The 18,366-nt window shown below is 38.3% G+C and overlaps 1 protein-coding gene across 3 annotated transcripts in view; it reads right to left on the bottom strand.

The window, feature by feature from the left end:
• The window catches only part of sash1b (SAM and SH3 domain containing 1b), a 56,637-nt gene that overhangs the window by 18,003 nt on the left and 20,268 nt on the right, over window positions 1-18,366 (bottom strand). The gene's annotated exons all lie outside the window — the stretch shown is intronic.

Genomic DNA, 18,366 nt, shown 5'->3' on the forward strand with positions numbered 1-18,366 from the left:
CACTTGCACAAAAAAAAAATCCTGTACCGTCCCAATCCCGGAGGAATACCCTCCTGTCCCATCACGTAAAAAAAAAAAAAATCCATAAGAAACAGCATTTTCGTGTTCTTATTAGAACTGCATATTTGACTCCCGTGAATAGTGTCCCTATCATTAAATACTTGCGGAGGAACACATTCTGGGAAAACAATGCACCTCTATTCTAAAATATTTACATCAGCTTTTCACAATTTGTCAGTCAAGTTAATCTATGGATCTTGATCAATGACTGACTGAATGAAAGAAAAAGAATGACATGACTTTATATACACAATATGTGTGACACAAACATGGGGATAGAAAGGAGCATCCTGGTAGAATTAGGCTAAAGCAAATCCTAAACACTGGCAACAAGGTAAGTTACACTTTAACTGACATGAAGGGCATAGTCGTTCCTATCCATCGTATACCAGTCTTTCAAAAAAGTTATATCAAAATATATTACAAACAAGCAGGCCAACTGTACATAATTAAAATAAACATGTCTAAATGTTAATCAGGCTTTTTGGTCCCTTACAATATTTTTGAACACTAGCAGTCTAAACACCAGCAGGTGGCAGCAAATAGTAACTCAATCTCAACACCATAAAGCCATAAAGAGAGAGCTGAAGGTAATGATAGTGAGTTGAAAGTGGCAACTAAATATTTTCTCGCAACTTAGTCAAAGTGTAGTAATGTCAAAAAATTATCTGTGCACAAATAAAGTGCTAAATATTAAGAGTCAACTTGCAACTGAGCCTTACTGTATAGTATAAGTAAGTATAAGCAGATACAAAAGAAGAAGCAATGTGATTTTTCTACTCTGTAGTGTGTTTACATATTAACAAAAGCGCCTTCACACATCCTTAAGGCGTATTAGGGTCGTGACCTATTTTGCTTGTAGTACTAGTCATTGAGATCAAGTGTGGAGATAACCCTCAGCATCTTTGTATAATCGTGATCTCATCGCCTCTAATCTTCATCTTTAGTAACTGAACACTGACTCCAGAACAGTGAGCAGCAGCAGCAGGAGGTAACAATGCCTGCGTCAGATCTATAGCAGGAGGCTGCAGATTATGCTGAGCTGCAGATGGATGGTCGAGATGGTGGAGGGCTATGCTCTGCGCATGGTGCCAGAGAGCGCAGTTTTCCACCTGGCTACACAGCGGCAGGCTGCTCATCACCTCAGAGCACAGGGGAAGCCGGAGAGAGACGCCATTCTTCCCTGTCAGCCATCTCCTTTTCTATCACCGTCAAGTCTTCTGATCTTGGCTGTGCCGACATGGAGTACCTGAGCACTCAGCTCAATCTGAGCTTTGATACCTGCGGACATCAATCGGTGCTTAAGAGAGTGGGAGACAAAGTTCATGTGGCAAGACGAGCACATATGTGTATGCATATATGTAAATGTGTACACACAAATTATATTCACAATACATTATATTGTTCAAACTGTACATTTTTTGTAACATTATAGTTATTAAATGTATCCCTTATACATAAATAAAACCATTTAAAATCTATATTCCAGATGCAGTGTAACAACTATGTCATTTACATGTATCCACACTGGTTTAGGGTAACCTACTGTATATAGCTTTCTAACTTTGATTTATCAGTAATAATAACAAATCTATATATTTTTTGTATCTGTATCTGTATGCTGTTCCTACTGACCCCTCTGGTCTGTAACATGTGCTGCTGCAATGCTACATTTCACCCCCGGTCCTAAAATGCATACTGGTATGCAGCTCCTCTCTCCTCTACTTTCTCTCCCTCTGTATGCAACCTTATCCCATTATTGCATGTTACTAACACAACTTCTCCCCTTTCTGGTAGTCTTGTGCTTTCTCGTCCCTCTCCTCTCTCCTCCTATCACTTCCTGCAGGTTTTCTGGCTCTGGAGCTGTGGAGTCTGGATCTGTGGCTGCGGGTCGCCTGCTGCCCCTGTGTTCCTGCTCGACACCCTCTACTGCAGCGACTGTTGTCGCTGGTCTTATTGTTATTATAATCATTAACATTACGATGGTTACCATTAACACTATTATAAATATCTGTACCATTTTTCATTTAGTTTATAGCAACATTACCTTCGCTGTCTGTACCTCTGTGTGTATATTGTGTAGGCTGCCTCCCTCCCCTCTCTCTCTCCTTACATCCCTCTCTCTCTCTCTCTCTCTCTCTCTCTCTTTCTCTCTCTCTCTCTCTCTCTCTCTCTCTCTCTTTCTCTCTCTCTCTCTCTCTCTCTCTCTCTCTCTCTCTCACCCCAACCGGTCGAGGCAGATGGCCGCCCACCCTGAGCCATGGTTCTGCTCGAGGTTTCTGCCTCTTAAAAGGAAGTTTTTCCTTGCCTCTGTCGCCTAGTGCTTGCTCTTGGTGGGAACTGTTGGGCTTCTGTAAATAACATCACAGAGTACGGTCTAGACCTGCTCTTTTATGAAAAGCGCTGTGAGATAACTGTTGTTGTGATTTGGCGCTATATAAATAAAATTGAATTGAATTGAATTGGTACCAAACTATTTATAATCTACACATATTTATTGTGGGTTGAGTGTTAAAATACAAATGCGAGAAAATGTGTGCCATTTAGATAGCGGTCTAACGGTGAAAACCATGTTTTAGAAAATCAGCCTTCTTTATAGCTTGATGATAACATATTTTTGATGTTGTCCATTGGATTCTGAAATGTTTTTTGTAAGCTGAAGTGCTACACAAATGTCTAAACCCTTTCAAGTCAAGTATTGTAATCAACAAGAGTTTCATGTGACAGCAGTGGTGTGTGTGTGTGTGTGTGTGTGTGTGTGTGTGTGTGTGTGTGTGTGTGTGTGTGTGTGTGTGTGTAAGAATTACTGCTGTTCCAGAGCACCCAAGGGCCCAGTCGAAATAGACAGCCCTGGGGCCCCCTACAGAGAAAAAAACGTCTCAGTGAAAGGGCTTAACCATTCATGTCTGAGTGGTAAGTGGATTTTGACAAGTCCCAAATGAGGGTTTGATGAGAAGGGTCACAATCTGTCACAGATACACACACTGCATATAGAATACCTGGTCTTGTTTGAACTGCATTAGCAAGGTCTCCAACACACAGTTCTGATCCCACTTTTCACCCCGTCAGTCACTGAGCAAATATCTCTCACTGCTGACAGAGACAAAAGACCAACTTCACTGCATAGGAGATTTCTCATGCTCATTCTGAATGCTAGATAGAAATGGCTACCAAATGGTTTTTCACATTAAAAGAAAGTAGACTGATAGTTGATTCACCGACTCTGAACCAGGATTAGTGGATCATACATTCTGTAAAAGAACTACATCATTGTCTTCTGGCATGAAGCAATAAATCAAGATTCGTGACACTAAGAGAAATCTGTCAGGGGTCTAAATTAAAAATGACTGCAAGTGAAAGAAGATTAAGAGGGCAGACAGGAGGCACAGGACAAACCTTTTGTCTACAGTATTAAACCTTGCAAATGTGTTTGGGATATTAAACTTTAAGTGAAGAAAACTATAGTGTCCAAAATGCCCTCAGCTATGAAATTCAGCACAATTCAAATTTGGAAATACCTATTATTACTATGTATTATTGCAAAAGTACCCTGTGGATTGCTCGGGATCCCTGCCAGCTTCTGAATTGTCCCCGTTCTTTGTAGTATGTTTAATTCAGCAGTGCAGAGATCAAATAAAGAATCATCCTCTTTAAATTTCATCTAAATTACATGCATGGAAATTCTGTGTGTATTAGATTCCCTCTGGACGACGGTGACTGCAGCTGTCTGCTATTTTTTCCGAGCAATACATTTAATGCAGACGTAGCTACATCTCAGGCGGACATTGGCGAGACATGTGTGCTATTTGACTGTTGATTGTGATTTACTGGTTCGCAAACAACGGTGGAAAAGAGAGCAGCAGTCATAGAAAAACACTGGACATTCTCCAGTTAAAGCCAGTAGCCTCTACTCGCCCATTCAGAATTTCACTGCAAGGCAAGCCCCAGCCCCGCAAAGTACTGCTCTTTCGGAAAGTACTACCCCCAAAGCAGGGACTTTCTGGGGGGTAAAATGAAGACCCCAGAACTACATTTGGACTCTGGTGGAAATGCAGTGTTCCTCCAAAGGTTCCTAGTTCCGGGGTATAGTTCCTTTGGTTGAAACACAGCTTATTTGTGGTGGGGGTGGCATGTTTAATTCAGTGGTGTTGAAAACAAATACAGACACCCCCCCCCCCCCCTTTTATATTCACACCTAAAGACTGTGAGTGTTCCTCAGCTCTGAATGGTTCTAGGTTTGTGGATTGTTCATATTCCTTGGACCATGTTTAGTTCAGAGGTGCTGAAATAGTTTTCATCTGCCCCTCAACCCCATGCTTTGGTAATTACACTTATGTGCAGTGATCCCCTGAGACAAGACTGATGTATTAGTGCGGCAGCAACATCCATTGATCCTCCTATGAGACACAATGCAGGAGTCAAGGGCAGCTGTCAATCATGCAATGCAAGATCATGGGGCCCTAGAATGAGGTCATTTTACATGGTGTGAAAAACAAGTGAATTGGTCCAATTGGGAAAGAACATACCCTCTAGACATTTCTCTTTTGAAAATTTTCATGGGAAAAACATGACCAGCAGACACTGACTTGACAGCAGGGCATAGTGCACTGCAGTAAGTTAGATGCAGAGAAGAGAAAGACTGGACCTATGACCTGAGAAGTGACTAAAATGGTTCACAATTCTCTAATGAATAGATTTTTAAGCAGAGTGAGCCGTTTACTGGTGTCAGTATTTAAACTTCAGACAGAGTGGTGGAGACAGCAGACAGAAGGCTTGATCTTAACCCAGCAGTAACACATCAGACATTTGAGCTGTATTTTCTGAGGGCACAACCAAAACTGTTGTCTTACTATGGGAAATACTGAGATCTTACTAAGATGTTTCTGATAACACCCCTGTTGTCTAGTCAGAGCAAGCAACTCTGCCAGAATTGCCAGCAGGCTCTCCCGTCTGGGAGATCCGTTTCTCAGAGAACTGCATGCTAACACCGCGATTATGTACTTCAAATGTTCAGAAGGCCGTGCTCACTGATTGCACATGCCCCTTTTGACAACCGCAGACATCCCAACAGACCTGATGACAACATCTCCTGTCCAACTCAATTTGCCCCCTCATCTATGCTCTCAGACTCCTCTGCTATTCCAAGGACATCCACCTTATAGCCACTACATCCATTAATGGATACTAACTGCAGCTAGCCAAGCATGATCTGACATCATAAGCATGAGGATCTATAATAACCTGAAAACCTGTCTTCAGTTCAACATCCAGGAGAGGTCTCACTTTCAGTGTTTGACATCTCTTCTATGATGGATGAAATTCATGATCTACTCATCGTAGTATAGCTATTAAACCTTTATATCTTAAGGCTCAAATATTCCTCCCTGTGCTCCATAAACTGGCCAACAGTACTAAAATGCCGATATATAATTAATTTTCCTGCAAATTCATATATTTTTGCCCTTTAAGATAAATTTCACTGGGATAAAGACCATTGCTTCAAAAGTCAATAAAACTGACATGGTGATTAAATATGCATAATCACTCATTGGAATTGATCTCTTGCTCAATATGTGGTCCTATCTTGAGGCCGACATCTGGTGAAGTGTTTGAACATCCTCAGCCATATTTTTCAATCAATCAATGTGCCTCATTACATTTCATGTCAATTAAAAACAGCATTCATTTGTAAAATACTGTCTTGGTTTTTACAATTGCCTTTATGTTTATTGCAGTCACTGTAAAATCACTGTGAAATGTTCTGTAAAAGTGAGCTTTGACAGAGAAAGCTGAACTATTTTATCCTGAGGTGTATTTAGAAGAACTGAGTGGCCATGTTGTAAAAATATCATACAAACTTCAATAATGCAGAATGCTTAAACCGTATTAAGTCAGGCATAAGCACTTAAGGAATAAAACAATTAATTATTAAATTCATGCATTATAAACAATCTCCCTGCAGCAGTATAGGGTAAATTGATGTCAATAGCATTGTAAATACACAGACTATGATTCACAAATATATATTACAATTTGTAAACACAAAACACTATTTACAAATAGATTCAAAATCCACAAATGAGCCAAAAACAAGAAATCACTTACTTACTAAAACCAGAATTTGATACAAAATTGTTTGTCTGTTTGTAGAATGTTTCGCATTTGTTTTCAGAATTTTGACACTACATTTCCATGTTTTAAAAATTACAGTTTCTACAAATGCACTTGTCACAATGTGCAAACAGTTGTAGTGTTGTCCATAAATTATTTTAACTGGTTTACCATGGAGTGTATGACCATGATCCACAAATATAACAGCCAATTAGGTGTATTGCCTCTGTGATGTCATGTCCCCTCAATAAAACCTTTCAAAATAAGAGCTGAGACGTGTCAGAACATGAACATCATCTACTCTACATCTAATCCTGTGTGGACAAGGGCTGAAATTGAAATTTTATTTAAATTGCAAAATGGTCTGCAATTCTGAAATTGCAGGAGGTGCAAAATTTGTCAAAAGGTGATATATGTGCCCAAAAAACATTTTAAATTAAATATTGTTGTGCTGCGAGATGTCCTGGCCCGCACATCATATTCTACAGACTTAAGAAAACTTATTTGTTTGGTCAAAATCCTCGCAAAAATCACACCAAAATTGTTTGAATATGTTTTTTAATAAAAATGAGAATAACAATGTAAACATTAAAGCTGCAAGCAGTGTTGCACTTTCAATTCAAAAAAGCTGACTTCCTGTTGAGTTTAAGGTATGGGCTTTTATATGTGTCTTGGTACGATATATATATCCTCAAAAACTTCCGTGCATGTAGGTTGAACTAGGCTCGGGGGCAAATTATTTCCAATTTTTTTAGGTGGCGCAATGGAGCCATTTTGCCACGCCCATGTGCGAGACCCTTAGAAAACGTAATTTTTTTGCCACGTTCGATGTGTTTCCAAATTTTGAGAGTTTTTGAGCCCCTTTAGACCGTAAAATTGCGATTCATTTGTGAGAAAGAATAATAGTAATCCTTACTATGAATACTACGGTCCGTTTCTGCTCTTGCTAACGCATATAGTCTGAAAAGATAAGAGATTGTGTAACTTGCGCCATCACCAGCTGTCACATATTCCACATCCAACTCAAAATATGATGTAGATGTAGCCTACTAATCCTACACTGATTTTTCAGAGAGAAGCAAAAAAAATAAAATATATATAATATATAGAGAACTACAGTAGTGGAATGTAAGTACTGTACTTAAAGGACAGATTCGACTTACTAGCACTTTACCAGCAGAATATTTTATGCTTCTACTCACAACATGTGAGAGGCAAATATTGTACTTTGTACATTTATCTGACAACTTATTAGTTACTTCGCAGATTACAAGTTTTCATCCCCTTCCTGTTCAGTAAAAACCACGTCTCTCTAGATGTGTTGACTCCTTCTTAAGCTAAATAAACAATTTAAACCCCCATTGGATGAGATGGAAAATGTAAAACATGGCTGTTTGTCGGAGCTCATGAAAAGTTGACTTTTTTAGAGATACGTAGTTCTCACAGGACATCACGCTACAAACATATGATGATCAGTAATCAAGTTGAATTACTAACACTAATCACCATGAGAACTTCATAGGTCAGGTAATCAATCTACCTTTAGACAAATAAAAACTGCTGGAATTTGTTAATTTAGTTAGATCAGCTTCGCTTTAGCTCACATCACTAGAAGGCTAGTTCTGATCGAAAGCTCATCCTAATCTGGTCCTCACTCTCGCGGAGGAATGTTAAGCTTCAATGGCACATAGATCTTTTTCTTGATTTAAAGTCCTCCATCTCAGTCCAGCCTTTTGTCCTCACTGGCTACCCCTTTCTTAAATCACTTCCTCCTCACTACCTCTGTCTTTTGTTCTCCTTATTCATAACACTTGGTTTTCTTATCTCTTTTGTCCCACTTTCCCTCTCCTTTATTTGTCTTTATTGCTATTCCTTTAGGCCTAATGTCTCCATTATTTCTGTTCATTAGTATTGTCACTCAGTCTGCCTTCCACTTCGGACTACAGTCGGAGGCCTCCATTTGCTTGATGATGCATGAAAATAGGCATTATACTGTAGTATGTCATAAATTCCACTCTTAGATGATTAAAGATAAATTACGACTATGCATTTGGAAATTGAATGTGGATAATAAAAATAGATGATTCATGTACTGTGGCTTAGTTACAGCATTTCTACTCCAGAGGTGAAATAAAGGCCATGACAAGGTGAGGAAGAGATGAGACAAGAAAGTAATGAGGCAAAATGCTGAGTAGTAGTTAAGTGAAAAAATGAAAGAATACAGTGGAAGAACCAAAGTGTTTATTGAATCATTAGTTAATGATGTGATGGGTCTTAATGATGGCCTTTTGAAAAGTATTAACAAATGACTCTTTTGATGCTGCATTATACTGGTTTAGGTATAAGGGTTTGTTCAAATTGTGGTGGGACTCTCCAGAAGATTATGACAATAAAATAATGTAAGCATGCATTAATGCAATAATGTAAGTATGCATTTGTTGGACTGTTCCCTCATCTGATATTGCCTAAAAACTTGCCAATGCCTTCACACAAATCGTGCAGAGTGATACAGTAAATTATGAAGGTACAAGGGCTGCAACCACAACCCAAGGTGATTTATTTCAATAGCTTGTTTAAAATGTTGAAAATCTACTAAAACGATAATTTTTCAAAAATAGTTGAGGATTAATTTCTGTTGATTGACTAATAGATTAATTGTTGCAGCTCTATGAGGAATACAATCAAACCACTTAACAAGCAGTATCAACATATTGAAATCTTGTTTCTAATATTAAAAACTATTATCTGGAACTAATTAAAATGTTGTAGATAATAGAGCTAACAGATTGTCAAATAGTCACCCGGCAAAAATGTGTTGTAGCCAGTATAAATATCGTCTTACATAGTACATTTTTAGGTGAAATATTTTGCAGTATCAGTTTGCAGACAAAAGCAGACTCAGCCATGTTCCTCTGATCCTCTCAGCTGCATTTGGAAGTGTAATTATGTGTGGAGAAATCTAAATTACCGTGGTGGTTGAGAGTCAGTTTGTTTACTACTGAAATGGGCCATGCACCGACTGCACGATCCTGCTCATACTTGCATCTACTATGCTGTCACATATACACTCCATATTCTCTTTTTTTGTTCCATCTTGCATGTTATTGCACCTGGAGGACTTCAGTAGATATGTGCTGACATCCAGTTGGTAACTACACCACACATACATGGATTTTAAATTTAATTTAAGTATTGTGATTATATTTTAGGGGGGAGTGAGTATCAATATATTTATAGATGAGAATTTGTTTTTAATCATGTGTTTATTTCTCTTACTACTGTACAACATAAACCCTAAAGGAAAGTCACCTGTCAACTTTGGCTACAGCAAGAGTCATTGGGGAAATGTTTATGTTCTCTGAGCATCCTGCAGGCCTAGCAGATACAATAAATTCATGTCATTCCTAAAATAATATACCACATTTCTTTGTAGCTTCGCTATCACAACTATCACCAGAACACTTACATCCTCTTTTTCATATACCATTTGCACAAAAAGGAAGACAATTAATAAAGCCATCAGAAGTATGGAGAGCTTGTTTATCATTACGTCATGATTGGTATTTTAACAAGGTTTACCTAACTCAAATTGCACTGCTTCATTTTAACTTACCTGTGCATGTCTGTGTAAGAGTGTGTTTGAAGGAAATGCCCTGATCAGAAAGTCACCTTAATGTCTTCTCCCTATGAGAAAAAAAATATGTATCTTCTCGAAATCTGAAAATTAGAAAAGTCAATGTTGCAGTATTGTTTTTTTTTTTATCAACATGGAGACCAGCTGAACACATTTTGTTTCCTTCCAGTTTTCATCCATTTAATTTTACTTAAGCAGCTGAGGCTATGTGGAAAGGCTGGCTAATTATTGATTTGACTCAAGCCAAAGCAGGGAGAGAAGCCACACACACAAACACATCAAACAAACAGGCAAAAACAGTAGCTCCAAATAGGACTGACACAACTGTCTGGAACATGGCTTTTAGTGGTATGAGTGAGCAGCTGTTTAAATGGCACACCATCATTGCTGCAGCAAGTCAAGCTTAAACTAGGAGCGCACTCAGAGCGCAGACTTCTGCCACCACTATATACTTTTTTTTTTTACAGTAAATAGTGGTTGTTCTTAGCTGCAAAGCTTCATCATCTCAGCTGTGCATTTATTATGTACTCCTAAATTGGAAATATTTCACATACATTTGTGAAAACCACAGAAGTGAAAGAGAGTGTGTGTGTGTGTGTGTGTGTGTGTGTGTGTGTGTGTGTGTGTGTGTGTGCGCGCGCGCGCGCGCGTGTGTAAGCGTAGTAAGCTGAAACAAGGAACAAATCAGTCACTTGTTTTAAAATAAACTGTAATACACACTCAAATACAGAGAGAAACCAGGCTTCCAGGTACATCCCCCATTTTGAAAAAAAAGAAAGATTTGGCAAATGGTCAAACACGACTGCTTTCTATGGAACTCAAAGCAAATTTCCACGGCTGTTTGAACTCTGGCAACCATGTATGACACTGAGACAGATGCCAGATTTGCCAGTGAAGCTGAAAGTAACTCCACTGGGCATCATTAGCTCATACACTGAAGGTGAGTACAATTTGTGGCTGTTTCAGATGTTAACATCAGTGTTGTATGGCGTGTAACTAATTATTTCAGTTGAACTGACAGGGATCTTCTTAAGGGAGCCAAGACTCTGAGTCACTGTGCTGCATGTAAGATGATGCTGATCCCTCATGCTGATGGAGGTCAAGCTGCCACTGTTAGAACAGCAGTTTGAGTGGAATTATATATTGATGGACACAATAAAAGTCAAACCTAATCACAATCACAGAGCTGTATGAAATTTGCATGGAGATGCACTGGAATTGTTTTCATTAGTGGCAATGAACCAAACACTGTCCTGTGGGAAAATCAGGGTAAAAGGGGCAAAATTAGGATCCGGTCTGATGAACACAAAATGCAAAGTATTAGGAAAACATCTGTGATTTCTACATTATTTCTGCTCAGGTGTTTTGACAAATGCTAGTGGGTGAAAAGGAAAACAAATACAGAAACATAGCAACACAGCAATGTAAACACTGTATATATTCATCTTATCAAGTCAATTTAGTACTACATTCTTAAAATCTAGATTTTCTTAAAGTAAATGAAAACTATTTTTAATTATAACTTATATTTGCCAACTATTTTGATAATTGATTATTCATTTTTTCCCCAAGCAAAAATATCAAACATTTGCTAGTTCCAGCTTCTTAAACATAAGGATTTGATGCTTTTCTTTGTCATTTATTATAGTAAATGGATAGTCTTTGGGATTTGGACTGTTGGTTCAATCAAAATGTATTTATAGAGTACTTTAAACATCCAAAGTGGACACAAAGTGCTGTACAGAAAATCAATAAATAAATGAATACATAAGAGACACTAAATACAAAGCTCACACGACGTATAAAAGTAAAAACAATAACGACCATACAATAGAACAATAGAAAAATACAGTCAAAACAAGAAATGTCAATTTCAGTTTTCAAAAGGACAAGGAAAAGAGGTGGGTTTTAAGAAGAAACTTTAAAAAAAGACAGTGAAGATGCCTGTCTAATGTGCAGAGGAATGGGCACAGTTGATCGGCTGACCTGTGAGAACCGGTGGACCTATAGGGGTGTAGCAGCTCAGAGATGTAGGGTGGGGCAAGACCATTAAAAAACATTTAAAAGCAGATAAAAGAATCTTAAAATGAATCCTACGATGTACAGGCAGCCAGTGGAGTGAGGCTAAAATGGGGGAAATGAGCTCATGTTTACGTGTTCCAGTTAAAAGACACGCTGCAGCATTTTGTACCATCTGGAGACGAGCAATAGAGGACCCACTGACCCCCACGTACAGTGCATTACAGTAATCCAACTGAGTTGTAACCAAGGCGTGGAATACTGTCTCAAAGTGCTGCTTAGAATGAACTAGCTTTATTTTGGCAAGTTGCCTCAATTGAAAAAAAGCTTGACTGTCCTTATCCGTCCGCCAAGCTTAAGGACAGAGTCGATTTTAACCCCGAGATTAGTGATTGTTGGCTTGATATACTGACTCAAGGAACCCAGATTGACACGGGGGGTCCCAGTGGTGCCACCAAAAAACATCACTTCTGTCTTACTTTCATTAAAATTTTTAAATTAAGAGCCATCCAGGCCTTTATGTCGCTAACATGACACTTAACAGTCCAACAGTTTTATTCTTTTTAAGAGGCACATAGATCTGACTATCGTCCGCATAACTGTGGAATGATATACCGTGCTTCCTAAGTATGGAACCAAGCGGGAGCAAATAAAGAGAAGAGAAAAACGCCTAATATTGAGCCCTGTGGGAACCCATAAGAGAGAGGAGCAGAGGAGGACACAGAATCACCACAGCTGACACAGAAAGTTCTACCTTCCAATTAAGACCTGAACCATTTTAGGGCAATGTCCTTGATGCCCTCCCACTGCTCAAAACGAGAGAGCAGGATTTCATGGTCCACTGTGTCAAATGCAGCAGTCAGATCAAGAACAACAAGAACAACACAATCCCCGGAGTCAGTAGCTAAAAGGATATCATTAAAAACTTTTAGAAGAGCTGATACTGTGCTATGCAGGGTTTTAAAACCAGATTGAAAAACTTCAAGAATATTGTGCTCATCCATTAAGGCCATTAATTGACTGCAAACTATCTTTTCAAGGAATTTTGATGGAAAGGATAGTTTGGAGATAGGCCTGAAATTAGCGAGATCTGCAGGATCCAGACCAGGTTGTTGTTGTTGGTTGTACAAAAGAAGCAATTTAAGATGTCACTTTGGGCTATGGAAAAATTGTAATGAGCATTTTTCCCATTTGCCAGTTTATTAGATACACAGTAACCTTCATGAAGGTCATAATGTTCATTTTTTGTTGAAACTGTTTCAGAGTGGTGATTAATCTGTACATGTACTGTATAGTACTGTGTTTGTTGTATGTATAACTGTATGGTCATTTTCAAGTATGTAGTTGATGATGCTATTGAATTGTATTGCCTTATAATGACAGATGTTTTTCATATTTTGTCCATCCAATTTATATCAATGAAGGTGGGAAAACTAAAAGAAACACCTTTCAGCCAAAACTGTTCAACAGCGCCACAAACTACCTCCTAAAAAAATTATCATAAAGTTGAATATACTCCTTAAACAGTGTTAACAAAAACAGAACATAAGAACCTTCATAAAAGGTAGGATTTATTGCAGGATTGTTGTGTTAGACTGCATTAGTGTTAGCTAGGTATACCTAATAAACTGTCAACTGAGTGTATATCCACTCAATGTCATGAAATGTTTTGGAAGAGTTATTTCTGACAACATAAGGCAGACCACTCTCAAGGAAGGTCAATGTTATATGCAGGGTTGTTAGAACATAGGAAGCAGATTAAAGAACAAAACAAGTTCTATAGCATTATAAAAAAATCATTGCGTGATATCCAGTAGGCCTATGTAAAAGGTGGAGATAAGCCATAAATGTCATTTTACAGAGCTAATGAGATAATAGACGAACACAGTCACGTTTCTCATCTAGACTTTATTGGCCACCACGGAGGCAATTACTTGATAATGTCGAATAGTCAGAGAACATTGCGTGAATAATGGAAACAGTGCATCAGATGTGGAAATAACCTTGACAATGACATTGAGACAAAGCAGGCAAGGCAATCTGTATATAACCTTTTGTACACAGTACATACTTAAGAAACTGATCACTACCAATACCTAAAAGAGACTAATCAATCAATCCCCACTTGGAAAACAGGAATGGTTCGGTATAAATCATTATTTTCTGACAACTGAGCCTTTAAATACCAATATGCTCTCAATCATGGCCACAAATTCCTTTGTGTCAGCCCCAAGAAAATAGGAAAGAGGAACAAGGCAATGATAAAACCTACAATAAAAGCCAAGCATTGAAGAGCCAAGCCAAACAGCTATCTTTTACTTCACAAATTTACATCCATAGTCGAAACTGTCTGTGCCTCATGTCATCCATGTAAAATGTAGTGCACTTTGAATCAATTGTTCTGCAAGGGTGACTCTAGAGATAAACTTTAAAAAGCTGAAAGCTAAATGTCAGTGGTTCTGACCTTTTCCTTGTTTACTTTACAGTTTCATTAAGAAATACTTTGAAGACTACAATTTTCAAGTTCAAGTCATCTGCATTTTTACTATGTGATCAAGTGATAAAGATCCACAGTGAGAGTAATGTGTTTAGACACTTAAGCACATGCGAATCAAACATGGAAGCGCATCTGAGTGGGAAACATTCAATAGTGGAACCACAAATAGATGCTGCCTGCCTGCAGGCAGACACTGGCTCATGGGTCACAAACAAGACTTCCTCTAGGAATCACTGCAAACTCATGTCATCCGACGCATTTGAGGAATCACAAACAATGTAACAATGAGAACTGTAAGGCATCAAGCTTAGATGCGTGCTGTCAAAACCAATAATTAAACCACAGTAATATTTTAGCTTGAAACTTTTCTCTAATTGTTCAGTGTAGTTTATCTTTTGGGTTTCTTAATCAAGATTATGACTAATTATGATTTATTTGCTGCAGTCAAAGAGTGGCATTTTAAGAGAATCTAATGAATACAAAAGTAATCAAACTTTTTGTTGATTTAATTTTGTAGATTTTGTCTATATGAATTACATTCGAATGTTGTTTACATGTAACATACCTAATTATAGAAGAAAAAAAAATTATCTTTGTTGACAGCATTCAGCTTTGAATCGTAATAAACTGGTTGGCATCATGCAAAATAAAATAACCGTTACTAAGTCATTTCTGGAAAGTGTTTCCAGTGTGTCCTAGACTAGTCAGTGAAACATTCTGTTGCACCAATTAAAAAACATTCTAAAATTTAAAAAGGCCAATAAGTATCAAGGACAAACTGTTACTAGTACATAATTAACATCAAGTTAACATAAGAATAAGAGATAAAATAAAATAAAAACACAAATAGGAAGACAGATTCATTTTAAGAACTGTAAAATTTTGGAATACAACTCACACACACAATGCATTAGTTTTCTATGTGTACACATGTTGATTAATGTGTGTATGTACATTACAATATGTGCCATAGAATGTAGGCTATTTGTGTGTGCATACATGTATATGATATGCATGTGTTGAATTATTTATGAATTATTGTATATCAATACATTTTGAATATGGACTCTTAGCTCATTCGCTAATCTTCCAAAAGAGATTGTTTCGCACTCATGTATTTTGACTAAGGCAAATAATGCAAGATTCCTCCAAAGGCATGACCCCTTCACAGCCCGGTGGATAAACCCCATCCATCTGCTACACCAAAGGGGATTAAAACAAATGCTAACTGTTTGCCAACCATACTTGATCCAGGTCCAACTGCACTGTGCTGATGTTTTCCCCACATTGTTAAAATGAAATCTGTTTATTTTGCTGAGATCCTCGCTCAGCAATTGTTGAATGTTGTTATAGTATGTTCTCCAAATCAAAATGACATTTTATGAACACAGAGACATTATGTTCACCTCCAAACCATGCCACCATCCACAACCTTTCAAATGCCAACAAAAGCTTGGCATGGTCCCTAACAGTGACATAATAACTATGTGACATTTAAGGAACTTTCTGCAACATGTAATCTGTCTACTTTGATAATAGTCAAGAAAAGGTATGCAGCATACCAAAAGCCAAGACCTTAATGAGTCAGCTCTCTCTATTTTCCAAATGTGTTATTTTAATATTCATTAGATGTGTGGCTGGAGGCACAACCACTTTCACTAGTGAATCACCCTGACTAAAACCCACCAGACACAGGGACAGAGGCTTGTTTGCACTAACCCCAGTGAAAGCCAAGCGTATGCCAAAATACACGCCAACTTCAGAAACCGGCTAGTGCAAAGGTGAACCCCAGGCTTCAGTATCTACCACAGCTGCCATGTTTGAGTGGATGACTGTGGGAGCCTGCAGCAGAGTGGGCAGCAAGACAGGCCAGTGTTAGTCATGAATGCAATTACTAATGGGCCTCCTGTCAGTCTGCCAGATCAGACTCCATAACGTACCCAACCAACACTCACCCAGTGAGCTAATGACAATGCTCAAACAGACTAGTTGTTAACTAGTAGTAGTACAATACAATGCAGTTTATAATTTACAAAATGACAGTATTCTTGATTGAGACCTCTTTGCACATTTTGTGTATTTTGGCTTACACGTGTAGAGACTAAATCAAGCATTACTGACCCAAATAGCTGCATGATGCCAAATTACTTCTCACAGGGTTTATTCAAATCCCTTTTTACCTTTGTGTAAATAAGGTTATGCAGAGTTCGGATGGATTGAACGTGCTTTGATAATATTGGTTTTGTTATCATACTTCCATTTTTACTAATCCCAGATGAAGGTTTTTTCACAATGAAAACTGTTCACACCGAGAGGAAATTCTCTGCAGTTCTCAGATCGAGGCTTTTCTGACCAAAATAGGAACAGAATTGAAAAAGTGCTTGAATGTACTAATATCCAGAAATCCGCATAACTGAATTCCAGGACTTTAATGTTATAGAACAATGTAATTTTGGTCAATAAAAGAAAAAAGAAAGAAAAAAACTTGATACATAATTACATTTGTTGTTTAATTGTTAATCCACAATGACATATGATGCCCTGGTGTGTGGGCTTGCATGGAAAACAATATGAACATAGCGGGCTTGTCACCTTTAAGGCAGAACATGAGAATAGAAAAAAAAAGAAAAAAGCATCTCTTCCCTATTTGCCCAAAATGAATTCAAATGTTAGGTGTACCCATAGTAACTCGCAAACTGGCATTGTGATTGGGGATGCACTGAAATGGACATTCTTGTGTATCCTCGCACTAAATTCATCAAGTCTGACTTATTTGATAATCCAAACCTCGGGAGGAGGTTAGGATAAGTTGGAAAACCGTCAGTTTCTCTCTAACTCCTCCCCTCCTGCGGAGCCTGAGGCGGCTGTCTGACACACACGTTTCATTTCCTCATTCATTCTGTCGATATCAAAGCACATATCTGAACGCATTTACATCTTTAAAAACTTTAAAATCCCGGTTAGATAGGCTATTAGTTTTTTACCCAAACATGATCTTGAACATGACCGCTTTTATGATCAATCTATCATCGATATATGGACAAATTTATCCTCAACCCAGAATAAAATCTATGTCCGTCTTTAGGTATAACGCTGCGTCTCTGCGGACAGCACTGAAAACACTTACTGTGGGCTACATTTACTGCAGTAATCACTGTTTAATAGGCTATGTAGGCTAACCTATAAAACTGATCAACGAACAAAATATAGCCTTCCTATTTAAAATCGACTGTACTGGGCTGTAGCACTTTATCATTCATTGAGGAAATTCCAGTCTGGTAAATGATGAAAGAGCAACGCTGTGTAGTAACTTAGCCTAATAATGTTAACGCATTGATTCTTCTTCCACTCCAGCGTTTTAGAGCCTATCAGGGTCCGCGTGGGCACGCATTCATATTTCTAGATCCACCCGATTAAAATGGCGGCTCTGCCTTTATTTACTCGTTGCCATGGTGAATCGTAGTATCGGAGCTCCATCGATGATTGCTTTTTTTCATCCGCACGCGCTTCGCTGCTTCGCTGTGCAACGTCATCACCGAGATGCCCGCGCAACCGGGGGGCAGTTCAGTTTATACGGCATATCTAGCTGTAGTGTTGGGCAAATTACTCAAGAAATTATAATTACTTACTTTTTACTTATTTAAAAAGTAATAATATTACTTTACTTATTACTGGGTATTAAAAGTAAATGGTCACGTTACTCGTTCCGTTACAATTACTTTCAACCACCGCACCCCATCCTTAAAAGTGACGGGAAACCTGTTCAGCAGCGCATTTTGGAAATAAATCCACTTTACTGGAACAAGAAGTAACCTGAGGAGTCAACAACCAGCCGACCTGAATACACTGCAGCCTCTCAGACCAGAGGATGTATCTTATAGGCTATGGATATAGGCTATTTAAGAATACTACAAAGCAGGTCCCTCCCGACATTTTAACTGATTGCGTATTCATAACAGCATCAATGAGTATGATTTTTAGGAAGCATACAGCGTTTACAGCTAAAAGCTGATGAGAGTTGTTCTGGGTCCGCTCGACTTCAGTG

This window comes from Micropterus salmoides, unplaced genomic scaffold (assembly GCF_014851395.1).
Source record: "Micropterus salmoides isolate LMB-PRFRI ecotype aquatic unplaced genomic scaffold, ASM1485139v1 Ms_hic_scaffold_19, whole genome shotgun sequence".
In the NCBI taxonomy this organism is placed as follows: Eukaryota; Metazoa; Chordata; class Actinopteri; order Centrarchiformes; family Centrarchidae; genus Micropterus; species Micropterus salmoides.